Consider the following 8,911-nt stretch of genomic DNA (forward strand, 5'->3'; position numbering starts at 1 on the left):
GGAGCTCTGCTTGACATGTATGGGCAGTCTATTCCAGAGTATGGGGAGTCTCTGGGTCAGGAACCTATCCCTCCAGCATGTTTTGTTCATTGTGATGACAGGGTTTAGGGTCCCTGGAGCGTGTGGCTCTGATGGACTGGGATTTCTTTAAGTGTAGCATGTCTCAACAGCTCTGGGTTTGACATGGCCTTGTATGTTAAGCAGAGATTGTCTCCGAGTAGACGATATGCAACAGAGTATAGCTGGAGTTTTTTTTAATCGGTCAGCATAGGGCATCTGCTTTAGGCCTGCGATTCTTTTAGTGAGGTGTTTCTGCGGCCTTTCCAGTTGTTGCAGATGTCTTGTGAGGTACCAAATGGGGCGCTGTACTCTATGATGGGTCTAATGAGGGATGAGTACAGTGGGATAATGATCTCCTTTTTTCTGGATGAAAAGCCCTTAGTGATGAGGTGTGCCACACACAAGGATTTCCTGACTGTTGTGGCGATGTGATTATCGAAGGCGAGACCACTGTCCCACCTATGTTCCCAAGTCTCTTATAACACTTTCGGTGTTTAGTGTACTGCCACCTATGTGGTAATTCATGGGTACATGGTATTTCCCAAAGGGGAAACTATACACTTCTTGGCATTGAGCTTGAGCCCATGGCTCTGGCACCAAGCATCTGTTTCTGTAAGGCCCTTTTGTAGAATATCCACATCATTTGGGGATTCAATAATGGCTCCCAGTTTGCAAGTCATCTATTAACTTTGTTAGCCAGAGTTCCTCCGTGTTGACCTGTACTTCAGAGAAGTAGATGCCAAACAAGAGTGGTCCCTGGACTGAACCCTGAGGTACTCCACTTCTGGAGCTGGATTTGGAGTCGGCTACTTTTACAGTGTGGATTCTGTCAGTAAGCCAGTTGGCAACCCATCGAGTGATGCAGGGATTTATGCCCAGCTTAATAAGTTTATCTAGGATTCCACAGTGGGGGATGGTGTCAAAGGCCTTGGCGAGGTCTAGATAGGCTGTGTGGACTGCCTTACCCTCGTCCACGGCTCTAAGAGACTGATTTGAAGAAATCAATCAGGTTCAGGAGACACGATCGGCCCTTCACAAACCCAAACTGGGTGGGGTCCAGTGTTTGAATGTCTTTGTTTATAAGTTCCATGATAATACGTTCCATGGCCTGGCAGATCAAACTAATGGGACAGTAGTTCCCAGGATCCAAGGTGGATCCCCCCTTGTTTCATAATAATTTTACAAGAACTTTTCACAGATGGTGTAGCATGTATGTAGGAAACAAATATGCAAGAATCATTGCAAAAAAAATCATCATCACCAGCCCCCTTTTTCCCATTTTTTCTACATGGGGTCAGAGTATAGTGTTCACAAGCTCTATCAATTCAGTGCCACACTCCTGCCTTCTTCAACACTGATGCCCGACTGTCACAGATCTTCTTTCACACAATCCATCCACCTCTTTGCTGGATGTCCTCACTTCCTCTTACCTTCTTCTCGTCTCAAATCTTCCTCACCAGATTGTCTTCTGCTTTTCTGCACATGTCCAAACCACCATAATCTGTTCTCTTTTTTCTGCAATTGGAGCTAGTTTTTTTTTTTGCTCTTATGACCTCATTTCTTCGTCTGTCCCACAATGTGCATCCTACCACCCATCTCAGGCACTTCATTTCCATCACCCCTAGCTTCAACTGTTCTGCCTTTACTGCCCAGGTTTCTGTGCTATACAGTAGTACTAGTTACACCACTGTCTTGTACACCTTACTTTTCAGTTTCTTCTGTAATAAGACTACAGCTGGCACTCTATGCCAGTTGGTTGCAGCCCCTCTGATTCTAGTTTTGACCTCTTCATTCAGACTTCCCTTCTCAGTCACCCCTCCCAGATGTTTGAAGCTGTTTACTTGTTCCACTATCTTCCCTACTGTCTCTATTCTCAGCGTCTTCTGATTTCCCCAGTTTTCTGCCATTACCACCATTTTAATCTGTGCTTAGCTTTATCCTTTGCTGAAGTTCTAGCTCCGAGGCTGCCTGTAATGCCACATTGTCTGCATACAACAACTTTGTTGATCTGTCCCCTCCGCCCTGTTTGCTAGTGTAGTCCATCACCAGTCTGAACAGCAGTGGGCTCAGAGCTGAACCCTGGTGTAAACCCTCTCCCACTAGGAACCAGTCTTTGAGGCCGAACACTGTTTATACTTGATTCATTGGGTCCTTGTACGTAGCCTGCACTAATTCTGCCAATGTTTCTGGAACTTCAAACCACCACAGTACTTCCCAGATCAGCTTTCCCCTTTTCATTTCTTTCTCCAAATCTAGGAATGTCCATTTGGACTCTTTCCTCATCGCTAGCTTCTCAAGTATCTGTCTCAGTGCAGACATAGGGTCAATTGTGCTGCATCCTGCATCCTGATCCGAATCCGAACTGCTCCCATCTTACATTCTAGTACTCTGCCTATCCATTTATTAATCACCCTCTCCAGAACTTTTATGCAATGTGATAGGAGTTTGATGCCTCTGTACTGCCGACATTTATGGATGTCCCCTTTGTTCTTGTACACTGGCAAGAGTATGCTTATTCTACCATCATCTGGGATACGTCTTTCTCTCCAAACTGCAATGAGTACTCTCAGGAGCTATTTCTCCCCTATCTCACCCAGCATCTTTATCATATCTGCTGTGACCTCATCCGAGTATGCTGCTTTCCCTGACTTCATTTTCCTTAGTGCTGTTCTTACCTCTTCTAGGGTGGGCTCTTCTTTCATCATAGGTGGTTTCTGGGGCAGTAAAGCTTCTGTGGGATTTTCTTCATTCACAAGCTGCTGGAAACACTCCTTCCATCTGCTTTTGATGTCCTGCGGACTGGTGAGCAGGTGGTTGTTGCTGGCAACCCTTATAAAGGCTGTCTGACTGTCTTTGCCTTGCAACCTGAGATAGTTTCTTTGTGCCACTTACTGAGTTACTTCCAGATGTTGGTAGAGTGCCTCTGATGTCTTGTTCTTTGCTATTGCAACTTCTTTCTTAGCCTCTTTGTTAGTCAACCAGTAGTCCTTCCTACTTACTGAGTTACTTTCCAGACGTTGGTAGAGTGCCTCTGATGTCCTGTTCTTTGCTATTGCAACTTCTTTCTTAGCCTCTTTGTTAGTCAACCAGTAGTCCTTCCTAGCCTGGTCAGTCTTTTCTATCTCTCACTACTTCCTGCACTCCTTTCTTTTGATGACTTCCTGGACACTGCATTCCACCACCAACCTTCCTTATGTACCTTATTGCCATACCTTGCTTGGTCACATATCTCTTCTGTAGTCCTAACACATGCTGCTTTAGGCGCTGCCATTCTTGTTCAACTCCACCCATTTCCTCCGCTGTATGGGGTGCTGGAGACCCGAGTTATTCTTTGAACTGTTGTACTTTCTCTCCAATCAACTTCCGGGTCTTCAGCCTGGTCTCTGTTGACCTTATAGCTTTCTCTGATCACTGCTTGCAGCTGATTGTGGCAACTAGTGGTTTATGCTGTGGGCCAACTGTTTCACTGGGGATGACTTTGCAATCATGGATTCTACTCCAGTGCCTTTTTCTTACTAGGAGGAAGTCTACCCGAGTTGCATGTTGTCTACTCTTGTAACTGTATCTCTTTCTGAACCATGTGTTGGCTACTATCAAGCCATTTGCCAGACAGAAGTCTAGAATGGCTTCTCCTTCTTTATTCCTGTTGCCCCACCCATGTGGATCCAGGCAATCCTCATATCCTGTTCTGTCTGTCCCGATATGTGCATACAATTCGCCCATTATCAAACATCAATTCATGTTGTCCTGCTTTATATAGCAGGTCCTGCAACTGCTGTCTGAATGCACTCTTTTCCTCACTATCACAACCCTGCTGTGGGGCATGGGCTGAGATTATGAATACTACCCTGTCATTACACTGGAGTCTGACTGCCATTAGTTTGTCATTAACTCTGATGATATCCCTCACTGCCTTCTGAAGGCTCTCTCTCAGGACAATCCCTACTTCTCAACTTTCCAGACTTTTTGGCTCATATTTTGGCCTGTTTTGCATAACATTTGCAGTTTCCTGGCAAATCAGCAAGGACTGAATTCACTAAATGACATCTGACTTTCAGACTTATTCTTCAGAAAAAAATATTGTATTGGAACATGCAAACTTTCATTCTAACTACTTTCTAAGTTTATATAAGCAATATTTAAATTTTGTCCCTATCTTGGTCCTTTGCCGCCCACCCCAAAATCACGACTGCATGTTGTCTCCGACAACAGCAGTCATTGTTAGGAAAAAAAAGTAATAACTAGTTGTTTTGTCAGCAGGTTTGGTTTGTGTGTAGAACTTCAGCGTATAATAAAAACATGTACGTTTTCAGGTTCACTTGCTAGTGGTGCTTAAAGTCACTGTATACTCTACACTTAAAGAAGAATTGTCTCTGCATGATGCAAAAAAGACTGCAAGAACTTTGAGATAAGTTATCATTGCAGATATTCACTTGTTCGCAAATTTCAGGGTAAGTATTATTTAAAAAGAAGACCTTACGGAGTACACAGAATCTCTGAAAACACTTGTAATCACAAACAAATAATATTTCGCGGGATGGGGAAAATAGCACAGTAAATCGCCATATGTCTAACATACACCTACACTAACAGGTACTCAGATAACTAATGAGACTACTGGCAGTTTAAGAAAGAATACGTTACCTCGCGCAATGTCATACGTAGGCTTGTCGTTCCCTGTTTCTATGATAACGGACAGTCCTTGTTCCCATTTTCATTAAAATCCCAGATATTATTTCCACAGATCCTAAATTACTTTCGCATAGTAGGTCCGCTTGGAGCGCCTTCCAACTGTCTCTATGACAACAAAGGACGCGGCCCGTTGTACTGCGCCTGAATACTTACTTCCCGACTGTCTGAATACCATTTCCGTGTATGATTAACGACATGCCTGCATTATTTATTATTCATTCAGTGTCTGCATTACGTATAATTCATTCAATGCAAACTACAAATATAAAAACTGGACAGCGAAGAACTGCTGGGTAATTCGGCAAACACTAGCATACGTAATGGAAATGAGAAGATAGAGACTTACTGTGTATTTACTAAACATGAGCCGACTTTCTGCACTTTTTTAGTATGCACATTCCAACTGAATTATTTACGTCCGCAACGTATAAGGCTTTATATATGAAAATTAAATGGATACATTAAATAAACAATAAGCTGTGGGCTCCCATTACAAAATCCTGCATATGCATTGTAGGTAGTCCTTACTAGTTCCTCGGAGAGAGCAGTTTCAATTTCCCAGTTTTTTAACGCCAAGAGTTGCTTGCACTTGCGTAAGAGGAACACTGCCTCTCGTAACGTTTACCAGCAACTTCAACTAAGAAGCTCATAGAATAATTAAGCAATAACCCCAGCTGGTGACTTCAAATCAAAGCGGGGCTGCAGGAGACAGCTGAATGGGTGGGGTCAATGGGAATGAGTGTGGCCAACTAGAAAGAGGAGGAGCTATGCTCAAAACCACAAAAACTGTTAACTTTAATTAAATACTCTGCCCTGGGTGCCAAACCATCATTATGAGTGTCCAATCAAGACAAAATGAAGTGTAGAAGAAAAAACATAATTCAATCCATTGGTTGCATGACAGCTTACTTAATATCTAGATGGAAACAAAAAGGTTGTGAGGCATGAAAAAATAAATTACTTTTTAAATACATTACTGGAATGCTAGTCAAAATCAAGTATAAGAATAACAAGCAGCACTCAACTCAAACCACTTCTCCTTGTATTCCATTTGTAATTATAATTTATATTCAGCTCTATTAAAGTACCAAGTAACATGCTGAAAGTAGCAATCTCTGTGATTACCCCCACTTGTAAAAATGTTTCTTATCCAAAAAAGACCTGCTGCCTGACAACTATCTACTTGTTTCATGGGGAAAACATGATCAAAGTAAAAAATGAAAAGCAAACAGGAAACAAGCTCAGCATACATTGCTTAAAGGATTACTGCACCGGTTATGGACCGCACATGACAGATTGGCATTCTGTTTAGCTTGCAGGTAAAGCCTGTAATGAGCTCTTAAAATAATGTAATCCTGTCCTTTATTACAAATACTGTCATATGCATTTCAATACCCAAGGCATGTTATCTAGTTATGTAAGTATTCTCTGCATGGCAACAACAGAAAGGCTTTCAATGTTGGCAATTCTTTAACAGTATGCTTATTAAAACTTACTTGCATCTTACAATCTCAGACAAGCTTATCAGATGGTCATTAAAGCACTGCTACTTAAACATAGAGCAACAGGCACTTTCTGAATAATAATAAGCATAAATCAACAGTATAAAAATATGACAGAAACCAGAACATTCTGCAAAATCAAGGATAGATGAAAAGCCATTGTAGTACTTGTGTCTACCTTGGATGGGGGGGATAGTCTGCACATTTACACTGCATAACTGCTCCTTGCCTTGCTTGGACACATCCAGAGTCACTACATGGGGGAGTGGGGTGCAACAAGTATGTCACAATTTGAAATGTCTCTGGCTGACTGCGATGGCCCTGACACATTTGTCATACCTCTCAACCTCAGAGCAAGAAATCTGGACAAAGCCATACATAGAAGTGGGACAAAGGCCCCAAAATAAGGACAATTTTTAAATATTGCTCTTATAAACTTAGAAAGATAATAGAATAGTAGGTCTTGCATTAGTATGAATTTTCTGAAGGGTATGAGATCTGAAACTGAAATGTCTGTCATTATTTTCTAACTTCAGTCTTTAATGATTTGCCACTAATTTCCCAAATAAAACACAATTTTATGAAAAATGGACCATAAATGTGATTCAAAAATATAAAATAGCCACACAATACAGCTGGAAACCTGTCAAAGAAGGGACACTTTTTAATATTAGTACTGCTAACTTGAGCAGCTGACAAAATAAAATAATCTACATGCATTTCTGAAATAAAAGTAATCTGTAACTGATTATTACAGTTATTTATTAATTGTAAACCCTCCATGTTTTCTTCCAAAATTGCCATTTTGTGCAGGGATTATTAGGGGAAGAGCAACATTTTGAGCCAAAAATTGGGGACAGTTGAGAAGTTTGGATATGCCTAATTCTATAAAGCAATTTATTTGCATGTACCTCTCAACCTGTTAATGCAGGAAATCTGGACAAGGCCAAATATATGGGGGGAAATATAAACAGTACTGAAAATTGCTCTTGTATAAAATGAGACAGTTGATCGAATAACAGGTCTTGCTTTAGCATGCATTTTTCTGAAGGTTATGAAGTCTGAAACTCAGTGTCTGTCATTATTTAGTGACTTCATTCCTAAATGATTTGACAGAAAACCACAAATTTTATGAGGAACAAACGAAAAATAAGAAGCAAAAATCTATTAATTCTGCAAAAATCTGGACAGTTGAGAGGTATAATTCAGTCGTGGCTGTCTTTGAGTTTGCTGCCCTTCCCCCTCACAAAATCATGGGCGAATGGAGCTCCCGCCCCCCCCTACAGCCATTCCAATGAACCATCACTTGGCTATTTCACCCTATTTACCATAAACACTAATGTGCATACTGCTTTGCTTCTGCGATGATTTGGACTTCATTTAAAAGTTTTATTTTGCATTTTACAGCGCAAACACTGATAGATATCATATCTGCTAAACAAAGCAATGCAGTCTCACAATGAGAACAGACTTAGCATTAAAACTTCTCTGCTCTTGAAAACTCACAGTCACTGAAACATCATTGAAACCCACATTCAAAGAAAATACATTTTGCCAGTGGCAGATTAACTTTGGGTTTGGGCTGTTTTCAAATCACAGGCCCCTTGCACACGAAGCATACACTTGCTCTTTCATACACCTTCCTGATTGTATTAAATTATATTTCTTGTACAATACAGTACCGTTTTAGAGGGTGTTTTAAATGTATTGTTTTGAAAATTTTCCAACAAACAATGAAACAAAATGCATGCACCAGTAATGACAAAACTGCCCAATTCAGAACATTTCCCTCATAAAAGTCTACTCAAATTTCTACAGTCCACCAGTATCAGTACATATGCACAATCTGTGAAGTAAAAGTCATCTAAATAATTCCACATTAAAGAGATCTGTAACTAATGAAGAGGTTGCTGCTAGCAAACAACTTTGTATTTCATTGTTTCATCTACAAATAAAGTGCCCGTTACCCTTGAGGAATAAATTGCCTATCTTACACTAAAAAAAATGATAAGCTAGCAATATTGCAATAGGGAATGGATGGCAAACTGATAACAGGTTCATAGTTACTAGGTATCTTCACATCAACCCCTTTTGAAACACAGTACAGTATCAAAAATGCATCTATTCACTGTGGGAGTAGAACCTACAGCCTTCTGCATCAAAAGCAAGAATACTACCTGTTGTGCTATTAACAATGCAAGCAGACTCAGCATAAGCAGCATTAAACTTTTGCTCCCCTGCAGCTCTCAGCTCCTTGTAAAATCTACTCACTCAGTTGTATCTCTGAATTTTGCAGCACAAAGAAATCTGGAAAAAGCCAAAGTTTATTGTGAGGGGGACAAAAGCCCAAAAACCAGGGACACATTTTAAACCTTGCTTGTATAATGTTGGAAAGTTGTTAGAATAAAATGCTGTGTTACCACCATACATTTCACTGCCAAGCCTTAAACCCAGGACCCTGTGCAAAACAGTTAGAGCAACATACCACTATGCCAAATCAGCTGTTTTGTGAAAGAGGAAGACGTAAACTTAAATGGCTACCATTTAGTGAATTCAGTTCTCACCATAGCACAGCTGTCAACCTCTTAGCACAAAACACCTGAACAAAGCCAATAATGGGTGAATACAGCCCCCAAACATTCAGTGAATTCAGTTCT

At 40.8% G+C, this 8,911-nt stretch overlaps 1 protein-coding gene across 2 annotated transcripts in view; it reads right to left on the reverse strand.

Moving 5' to 3' along the window:
• Window positions 1-5,394, reverse strand: part of CCHR1.PART0H6orf118 (chromosome chr1.part0 C6orf118 homolog) — a 1,239,312-nt gene extending 1,233,918 nt beyond the window's left edge. Inside the window, exon 1 of one of the 2 annotated variants that reach the window (XM_044069560.1) lies at window positions 5,099-5,394. The gene's annotated coding sequence lies outside the window, so the exon portion shown is untranslated. Of the gene's footprint in view, window positions 1-4,704; window positions 5,050-5,098 lie in introns of those variants that run through there. The other variant, XM_044069550.1, reaches the window with a different exon arrangement.
• Between the last annotated feature and the right edge of the window lie 3,517 nt (window positions 5,395-8,911).

The sequence above is a fragment of the Protopterus annectens genome, chromosome 1.part0 (assembly GCF_019279795.1).
Source record: "Protopterus annectens isolate FY-2018-M chromosome 1.part0, PAN1.0, whole genome shotgun sequence".
NCBI classification, from domain to species: Eukaryota; Metazoa; Chordata; order Ceratodontiformes; family Protopteridae; genus Protopterus; species Protopterus annectens.